The following is a 10,000-nucleotide window of genomic DNA, read 5'->3' on the forward strand; positions in this document are numbered from 1 at the left end:
ACTTTCTTCGTTTGGATCGAATGGCTTGACTTTCTTCGTTTGGATCGAACGGCTTGACTTTCTTCATTTGGATCGAATGGCTTGACTTTCTTCATTTGGATCGAATGGCTTGACTTTCTTCATTTGGATCGAATGGCTTGACTTTCTTCATTTGGATCGAATGGCTTGACTTTCTTCATTTGGATCGAATGGCTTGACTTTCTTCGTTTGGATCGAACGGCTTGACTTTCTTCATTTGGATCGAACGGCTTGACTTTCTTCGTTTGGATCGAATGGCTTGACTTTCTTCGTTTGGATCGAACGGCTTGACTTTCTTCATTCAACTCATCCCCCTACATCGCCTCAGAGAAAAACTCGTCCTTCAAATATTATATTATGTCAATTGAAATTTCCCTCATCTTGTCAAAACTCTCAAACCTGGGACTTCCTGAAGTCGAAGCGACGTGTACTTACTTGCAGGTCTGATAACCCAAATAATAGTTATGGCCGGCTCATTGTTGTAATGTTGTTCCTCTGAAAGCTCAGTTTGTAGAGCACTCGCTTCACACGCAAAGGAACCGAGATCGATCCCGAAAGAAGTCGAGTTTGTTTTGTTTTATCTGTTAGATCTGACGGAAAGTACTTTGCGGTAGACGAGCGTTCGACACAAAGGGTAGCAAGTAATTGCCTTTGACCGTTTCACGCTATAAAAACCGGAATTAACTCCGACTCCAAGAACTTGAGTGACTGCGAAAGGCTGGTTTGTTTTTTGTCGTCTTTTTTTTTTATTTGGGGGGGGGGGGGGGGGGGGGTTGGGTGCGGGGTTCATTGTTGAAATAAAATACTCTCAAACCAACACAAAATAATGTCCATTCCAGCAACGATAAATCAAGCCCATAACTGCGTTCGTAAATATCAGACCTGCAAATAATATGGGAGAAGTGGCTCTCGATAGACTAGAGTTTGAAGCGACTTTTTTTTTTTTTGGGGGGGGGGGGGGGGGGGGGGGGGGGGGGGGGGGGGGGGAAAGGGGGGGGGGGGGTTGTTTGATAGCTCATACGGTAGAGTCACGATCTTCCCGGCTAGGCGAAGTTGTCGTTCCAGTAAGGTCGCGGGTTCGAGCCCCCATCGCCGCCGCGGAGTTTTTATTCTCTGTCTGTTGTCTTCTGGCACTTTCCTACTCACTTCATTTCTTGTTAAATATGTGAACGAAGCGTCGACGTGTTCCACTCCCAAAACCAACACATCGTAAATAAACGTATTAGCTTGGAGAAAATGAAAGGTTTCTTTCTCTGTTCTGCAGTTCTGTGATAAAACACATTTCAGAAATTTAGAACAGAAAACTCGTCCTTCAAATAATAATATAATAATATCGTTAAATTTAAAAGACCCATATATTATTGTCAAAAACTCTCAATCCTCGAATTTCATGAAGTCCCAGGTTTGAGAGCTTTAGGCTAGTCCCAGGTTTGAGAGTTTTTGATAAGATGAGGGTCGTTGTAATTGATCGATATTTGAAGGACGAATTTTCTGGCCAAAATTTTGATAATGTGTTTTTTCAAAGTGCGGCTGTATTATGGTAGGTGGGCGGTAGAAAATGGAATCCTTAGATTCATTCGTTCTCTCTTAAATATAAAATAAACGTTTGTTATTATTGGAAAGTATGTAAAGCTGTAGAATAATAATATGTAGTAGTGATGGAGAGAGAGAGAGAGAGAGAGAGAGTGAGAGAGAGAGTGAGAGAGAGAGTGAGAGAGAGAGAAAGAGAGAGAGAGAGCGAGAGAGAGAGAGAAAGACACACAGAGAGAGCGAGAGAGAGAAAGAGAGAGCGAGCGAGCGAGAGAGAGAGAGAGAGAGAGAGAGAGAGAGAGAGGGCGGGGGCCAAGGCGGAGGATTTGAGAATTGAGAGGTAAGGGAAGTAATTAAAGCTGAAATAGGATGAGATACAAGAGAGAAAGAGAGGGAGGGGGGGGGGATCGAAAAAGAGGAAAGAGAGATGAGAGAGAGATAGAAAGATAAAGAGAGAGAGAGAGAGAGAAAGAAAGAGAGAGAGAGAGAGAGAGCGAGGGGTGGGGGGGGGGGAGGTATTATCAGTAGGAGGAATGGAAGTTAACGAAAGGACAGAGGAGAACAACAACAACAAAAAGAACACGAGAGAGAAAGAGATGGAGAGAGAGAGAGGGGGAGAGAGAGAGAGAGAGAGAGAGAGAGAGAGAGAGAGAGTCTATGCGCATGCATGTGTGAGTCTTTGTGTGTGTGTGCCAATTATGATAAGAGTGCTAAATATTTTGTAGAAAGAGCGAGTCGAGTAATAATGATTATTATACGTTTCTTTTGATGGAAAAGTCACTGAAATAGCGGGTAAGCTGAAAACGAGCTGAGAGTTATAGTCTATATTATCCTGCCCTAGCCAAGGCGGAATTTTATGGAGAAAGTGGGAAAACGCTCTTCCAATTCATTTCACATTCCGTCTATTCTTGGTGGGATGCCATGTTGGATTATTTTAATCCAAACCTCCTATTCTTATTATTTTTTAATTATCATTTTTTTACGTCTTTGGATTGACATTGTAAGTTAGGATTTTAAAAAAAAAATTTTTTAGATAATAATTTTGGATTATTTTTGACGTCTTTGGATTGAAATTTTAAGTCTGGATTGTTTTGGATTATTTTTTTTATTATTTGCCTGGAAGAAATTGTTAAAACCGCATATTATTTCATACAATAACAGTAACACATTTTGATTAACAATAATTATTACCATTATTCTTGTGATGACATGTTTCTAGTTCTCTAGCTATTAGGGTAAGATAGAAAAAGTACGGTTTTGCGGTCTTCTGTCGTACTCTGGAAATACCCATAATATTTAAATATTTGGCCAGAAAACTCGTCCTTCAAATATATTATCGATTGATTTAAATGACACTCATCTTGGGGGGATAAAAAAAAACCCTCTAAAACCTGGGATTCGCTGATTTTTTTGGATTTTTTTTTTCGTAACGGCTTGGATTATTTATAAAATATTATCTGGCAACCCTGGTGTACACACCCCCCCCCACCCCCCCCCCCCCCCCCCCCCCCCCTCTCGTTGAGTTGAATGAAGCGTGAGGGGATTTCACAACCATCTCTATCTAGGTACTCCTTTGACTTTAAGCGGTGTTTCATTCGCTGTATAAGCTCGCACGCGGCTTTGGACTGCATGGTGGTGGAGCGAGCAGCAGCAATAATTATGATAATTATCAAAGTTTTACATGTTCGAGAAATTGGAGTATCGTTTTAAATGTCGACTGGTTTTGGTTGTTTTTTGGGTTTTTTAAAGTGTAAAGTGCGAACGTTGTGGATGAAATTCGTCATATTTCCATGGTGAGTAGATAGAAAATGGGATAAAATTAATGCATTAAAAAAAAAAAAAAAGATTTGAAACCTTTTATGTGTTTATCAATCTCTTTTGTTTATAATTTTGAGCAATTAATTGTGTTGTAAACCTGAGAAGGAGGTATCTTTTGGATTGAACTGAATCAAGACATTGGGCGTGTGGAATATTCTCGTTTTTTGTGACTGATATATAAAAACAAACTGAAAATCACGATTTCATATATTATTATATCGTTCTAATTCTATATTATAATAGTTCCGTGATAATGAATCCATCTGTAATTATATGCAATTGTAACCCAATGTCTCAAAACGGTAGTATATTGGTGTGGCTAAAATTCTTTAAAAAATGAGTGTATAGGAAAATATATTATAGTTAAGAGGGTAGATTTGTTTTGTTGTGCCTTGGTTTGGTTTTGTTCTTGTTGTTTTTATCGTGTTTGTTGTTGTTTTTATCGTTGTTGTTGTTGTTATCGTGTTTGTTGTTGTTGTGGCTATCGTGTTTGTTGTTGTTGTGGCTATCGTGTTTGTTGTTGTTTTTATCGTGTTTGTTGTTGTTGTTGTTGTTTTTATCGTGTTTGTTGTTGTTGTTGTTATCGTGTTTGTTGTTGTTGTTGTTGTGGCTATCGTGTTTGTTGTTGTTGTTTTCGTGTTTGTTGTTGTTGTTGTGGCTATCGTGGTGGTTGTTGTTGTTGTTGTTGTTGTTGTTATCGTGTTATCTTGTTGTTGTTGTTGTTGTTATCGTGTTTGTTGTTATTGTTGTTATCGTGTCTGTTGTTTGTTATCGTGGTTGTTGTTGTTGTTATCGTTGTTGTTGTTGTTGTGGCTATCGTTGTTGTTCTTGTTGTTGTGGCTATCGTGGCTGTTGTTGTTGTTGTTGTTTAAAGGCTGAAACTTATTCAAGGCTATTTGTTATGCACAGAAATAATCAAAATGATAGTTAAGCTTTAAGGAAAGGATATTTTTTAGTGCGGCTATGTGGTCTTGTGGAATGACACACGCTTTCGGATCGGAACGTCCTGGGTTCGAGCCTCGCTCGGCACATAGTTGAGTCCTTGGAGAAGGCTCTTTACTCACATCCTCTCACCGTACTCAGGTGTAAAATGAGTACCTGGCCGTTAACAGCGTTGTCCCGTCCTAAATGTTAAGTGTTACTGCTGGCCAGGTAGCCTTTGTAAAGCGCTTTTAACGCGTTTAGTGGGTATTGCGCTATATAAAAGCTCAATTATTTTGTTTAAGCTCTGGAGTAATGATTCAATTAGTAATTGTCTCCTTTGTATCGAGATCCGAACCCAAGAATTCCTGACTCAAAAACTAGCAACCTAGTACAACTGAGCCACGACGCCTGTTAGCGATATTACATTTTTTGTGTGCGAGAATTAAGTAAAAAGCCTTTTCCAAGGACTCAACTATGCGCGGCTCAGAGCTGGATCGAATCCAGGACCTTCCGGTCCTAAGGCGAGAGTCATACCACTAGACCACATTATAGTCGTACAATCAAAGCCAACAAGTCCGAGAGACCAATTGTCAGCAACGCGGCCATCGTGGTTCTAAACAAAGAAAATCGGTACTTTTATTCTTCATGCTGACTAGAACTTTCCATATGTCTTGAGATCAGAATGTGTAAAAGTCAAAACATGATCAGATTTACAATGTTTTTTCCCCCTCTGGATACGCTTTTATGCTTGTCAGAGAAATATTTCATAAGGGCGTCCGCCATTGTTCCGATTGTTTAGAGCCAGTTACTAAGTTACCATGCGTCATTACGAGGGAAGTGACGTTACGACTGTTGAAGTCTTTTAGGGATTGGCTGGCCTGCCACCACCAAGTCTGGTATTTCCAGCGGTACCACTTTTTGGTCTCCTTAACCTTCCCTGACACCGTCTGTGATAAAAGATGCTTGTTTACTTTTCATGACACCTGCGACTCCTAATTTGTGTTTTCTGAATTGATTATTCCGTCCTTAAACACGCTCTTAGTAAGATATCACGTTGAGATGAGATTATAAAAAGGTGAATTTGCCGAGGCGGCTAGTTCTTCCAACCATTGCAGTGAAACGTATTGTGATCAGTTAGGCATGTGTCCATTTATCACAAAATAGTATGTGAAATCGAATTATGATTTATCCTTATTAAAGTAAAAAAAAAGAAAAAGAAAAAAGAAAAACTTGTATAGAGAATTGTACAGAGCAATATCCAACTTACGTGCTCAAAGCGCTTTATAACGGATCCCAAGCCAAGAGCAACATTTAACATGTTGGACGAGGCATGACGTTTTTAGGCGATATTACATTTTGTTACATCCCGACAGATGCAAAGTTGTTAACGCGAGGTACTCATTTTACTCCTTAGTTCGGCGAGACGAGAATGTGAGTAAATAGCCTTTTCTAAGAACCCAATGCACCCCCCCCCCTTTTTTTCAGAGCGGGGACTCGAACCCTGGACCTTCCGATCCGAAGGTGTAATACCACAAGACTATACATCATCAAAAATAGTCTGTGAAATCATTGTAATCATATCAAATTGAGCGAGGGCGAGGTGACTTGCTGAAGGCCACACAGCGTAGCAGCGGGTAATCGAATTCGGTACCTTTCGGGTTTGAAGCAAAGATCGTACCGCTGAGTCAGGCTGCCCCTTTACAACGCTTTACAAGGGGTCAGGAAATATTCTCGACTTTGCCCAGAATAGATCTTGGTCCCTTTGCATGAAACGCGAGTGCTCTACTAACAGAGCTATTTATTTGGACCTCGCATATTATTTTTTTAAGTGCTAAGGTAAAGAAAAGAAAAGAAAAAAGAGAAAGAAGACGGAGCAAAACCGGCACAGGATACATACAGTCTGTTGTGAGAATAAATCAACTAGTACGGCCTTGAGAAGTGCATTGCGGATGCCGAAACTGTTCAAGAGTGTTTCATACTTTTTCTCTAAACTTATGCTTCTTGTTTTTGTTTTGTTTCGTTTTATTTTGCTCTTTTTTTGGGTTTTGTTGGGTTTTTTGGGGGTTTTTGGGGGTTTTTTTTTTTTTGGGGGGGGAGGGGTTAATTATTTTTGTATTGTTTGTTTGTTTGGGTTTTTTTCCCTATTTATTGGGGGTTATTCACATTTATTGTTAGTTTGTTTTTTCTTTTTTTTTTGTTGTTGTTTTTGTTTGTTTGTTTTTTTTTTTGTTTTTATTTTGTTTTGTTTTTCTTTTGGGGGGGGGGGGGGGGGGTGGTCGTGGAGAGGAGTTGCTTTTTGAGGGGTTTTTTGTGGGGTTTTTTTTTTGGGGGGGGGTTGCTTTTTGTTTGCTTGTTTGTTTGTTTTTTTTGTTTTTTTTTGTTTGTTTTTTTTTGTTTTTTTTTTGGGGGGGGGGGTTGGTTTTTGTTTTTGGTTTTTTTTTTTTTTTTTTTTTTTTTTTTGGGGGGGGGGGGGGGGGGGTTCTGGGTTTGTTTTCTCTTGTTTTTTGGTTGATCTATTATTTTTCTCGTGTTAAAATTTTGTTCTACATTTCCCCCGGTTTTTAATTTTTAATTTCTTACACATTGTACGAGCCACCCGTTCGGCCATCTCTAATAATTCTTGCAACTGCTCCAAACAAAGCATGCAATTTGCTTGCTGGCATTCGTCATTCGTCTTTTTATTTTAGTGCGTTGGTGGGGGGTGGGGTGCAGGGTGGTGTAACAACTGACAAACAATTTAGTGGGGGGGGGGGGGTGCAGGGTGGTGTAACAACTGACAAACAATAACAATCTTGGCAATAAAATGATGACAACAATCCAGCAACAAAGCTCTTCTTGTTTCAAAACGTACGATAACCTCCTGAACAGAATGAAATACAAAAACTCTCTAAAATGCCAGAGAAAACGAAAAGTTGGAATGACTCATGCGTGTAGAAATACTCATTATTCAGCCAAACTATGAAAAACACTTTTTTTTTTTAAATGGCCAGAAAACTCGTCCTTCAAATATCGATCTATTAAAATTATCTTTGTCGAAAACTTTCAAACCTGGGATGTCCTTGCAGACTTCCATTGAAGTTCCAAGTTTGAGAGTTTTTGACAAGTCATTTTAATCGATCAATATAATATAATTGAAGGACGAGTTTTCTGGCCAAAATTGTTAAATCGTGTTTCTTTTTTTTTTTTTTTTTCAAATTATGGGCAGAATCGTCGTAATTGGTTAAAGAAGAGAACGAAGATAATAAGAGAGAGAAAGAGAAAGAGAGAGAGAGAGAGAGAGAGAGAGAGAGAGAGAGAGAGAGAGAGAGAGAGTAAATGAGTGACAGACAAGAACATTAACTCATTAATGGCAAGACTAGATTAAATATCTTTTAAATTTTGTTTTCCGTTATCTACGAGTGTTGAGCTAGAGCTTTATTATATAGCGCAGGGGTCAAAGTTTGAACAAACACTCTTATAATATGTGCAATGCCTGTAAATTTTTTAAAAATTGATCTTTATATAGGGCAATATCCACTAAATGTGCTCAAATCGCTTTACAAGGGGTCCCTGGTCAACAGCAATATTTAACATGTAGGACGAGACATGACGCCTGTTAGGCGATATTACAATTTTTCGGACAAAGACAACGCTATTAACGACCAGGTACTCATTTTACACCTGAGTACGGTGAGAGAATGTGAGTAAAGAGCATTTTCCAAGGACTCAATTATGCGCTGAGCACGAGGCTTGAACCCAGGACTTTCCGATCCGAAAGCGAGTGTCATACCACTAGACCACATAGCCTGTAGCTATGTACTCATTCACCCCTGAGTGGAGTGGGATAATGTTTGTAAAGTGTCGTGCCTCTTAAGAAAAGTTTGAATGATCGTGTGTGTGTGTGTGTGTGTGTGTGTGTGTTTGTGTGTGTAGAAGTTTTCACTGTGTTCTATATTGGTTAAAGATTAATAATAATAAATCTTTATTGTCCTAAAAAAAAGTGGCAATTTGTCATTTGGATACACATTTATATTTATAACAATACAATATTGACATAGACACACTCACACAGATGCACACTAGTAACATAGTAGTCATCGAAAAAACGGCATCAACAACAACAGCATCATCATCATCATCATCATCATCATCATCATCATCATCATCATCATCATCATCATCACAGCAATCTTCCAAATATTTTCGTTACAATCCTTCACTTTCACCATTCCCCTATAAGACCATCACCATCTTCATCATACTCCATATTATAATATTATTTCCTGTAACAAGCTATGAGAGGGAAAGCCTGTGGTGCTCCTCACTCTCTCTAATAGAATAGGAGGTACGAAGAAGAATAAATACAGGGGAGAGTAAAGAAAGAAAAACATGAATATAAACCAATTAATTATATATCATGCGATAGACTAGCGTCCTATCCAAAGAATAGTAAGCAATTACTATTGTCTGTTTCACGCAATAGAAACTGGAATAAACTCCGGCTCCATGGGCCGAATGGCTCCGAAGGACTAAAAGAATTATATATCAAATCTATTTTTTCCTTTAAGTACGAGTATTAGGTATTGGCAAACCCATATGTTTTTGTGGGTTTTTAAAAGACAAAATGAATAAATCTGAATATATATATATATATATATAAATATATATATATATATAGTTCGAAGATGACGTCACTCAGGTCTTTGTTATTGTTTTTTGCCATCCGCGTTTGTGAGTAATGCTCACTGAACTGTATTAACCTGACTATAAACGTTATGGATACACACAGTTTTGTGTGTTGGTCCGTTTTACTTCCGGATGGCAATGTTATGAGCTTCTAAGCCAAGCGCATACTATCTATAGATAGATAGATAGATAGATAGATAGATAGTATGCGCTTGGCTAAGAAGTTCACAACATTGCCATCCTGAAGTATAACGGACCAACACACAAAACTGTGTGTAACCATGATCGTTTGTAGTCTGGTAAATACAGTTCAGGGAGAAGAACTTATAAACGCGGATGGCAAAAAACAATAACAAAGAGCCGAGTGACGTCATCTTCGAACTATATAATATATATATATATATATATATATATATACATTGTTATCTTTCCTGTTTATTAAGGGATGATACCGGGTAAGAACAAAACGGAACTCCGCCTATAATAGGTTAAAGAAAAAATAAATAAAACGAAAGTTAAGAATACATTCAGCAACCAGGAATATAATAATGCGGTGATAAATGTGGGTTTTATTTCCACCGTCGCTATGATAACCTAGTCATAACAAACAAGAGTGTTGTTTCAGTATCAGGCTATAGATAGAATGCGCTTGGCCAAGGAGTTCACAACATTGCCATCCGGAAGTATAACGGACCAACACACAAACTCTGTGTAACCATGAACTTTTATAGTCTGGTTAATACAGTTTAGTGAAAACAACTCACAAACGCGGATGGCAAAAACAATAACAAAGGCCTGAGTGACGTCATCTGCATACTATCTATACAAAAAGGTTGGCTAGGATCGAACTCGGTACCTTTCGGTTAAAGGCAAAGACCGTACCGCTGACCCACGCTACGCATACTATGAATGAATATGGAATGAATATGGCTGCGCTGTCTCTATGGACGCTTGCCGTGAATGTGTGTGTTACTTCGAGTGTGTCAGTCTGTTTCTATTATCCAGTTAGTAATTTGTTTCGATAAATTAATCTCTGTCCACTGCA

The 10,000-nt window shown here is 38.7% G+C and overlaps 1 protein-coding gene across 1 annotated transcript in view; it reads left to right on the plus strand.

The window, feature by feature from the left end:
• Nucleotides 1-3,145: 3,145 nt before the first annotated feature.
• Nucleotides 3,146-10,000, plus strand: part of LOC144970477 (protocadherin-9-like) — a 38,340-nt gene continuing 31,485 nt past the window's right edge. The window contains exon 1 of the mRNA XM_078910171.1: nucleotides 3,146-3,341. The gene's annotated coding sequence lies outside the window, so the exon portion shown is untranslated. The remainder of the gene's footprint in view (nucleotides 3,342-10,000) is intronic.

This window comes from Berghia stephanieae, chromosome 4 (genome assembly GCF_034508935.2).
Source record: "Berghia stephanieae isolate SIO BIC M18660-M18661 chromosome 4, UCSD_Bste_1.3, whole genome shotgun sequence".
NCBI classification, from domain to species: domain Eukaryota; kingdom Metazoa; phylum Mollusca; class Gastropoda; order Nudibranchia; family Aeolidiidae; genus Berghia; species Berghia stephanieae.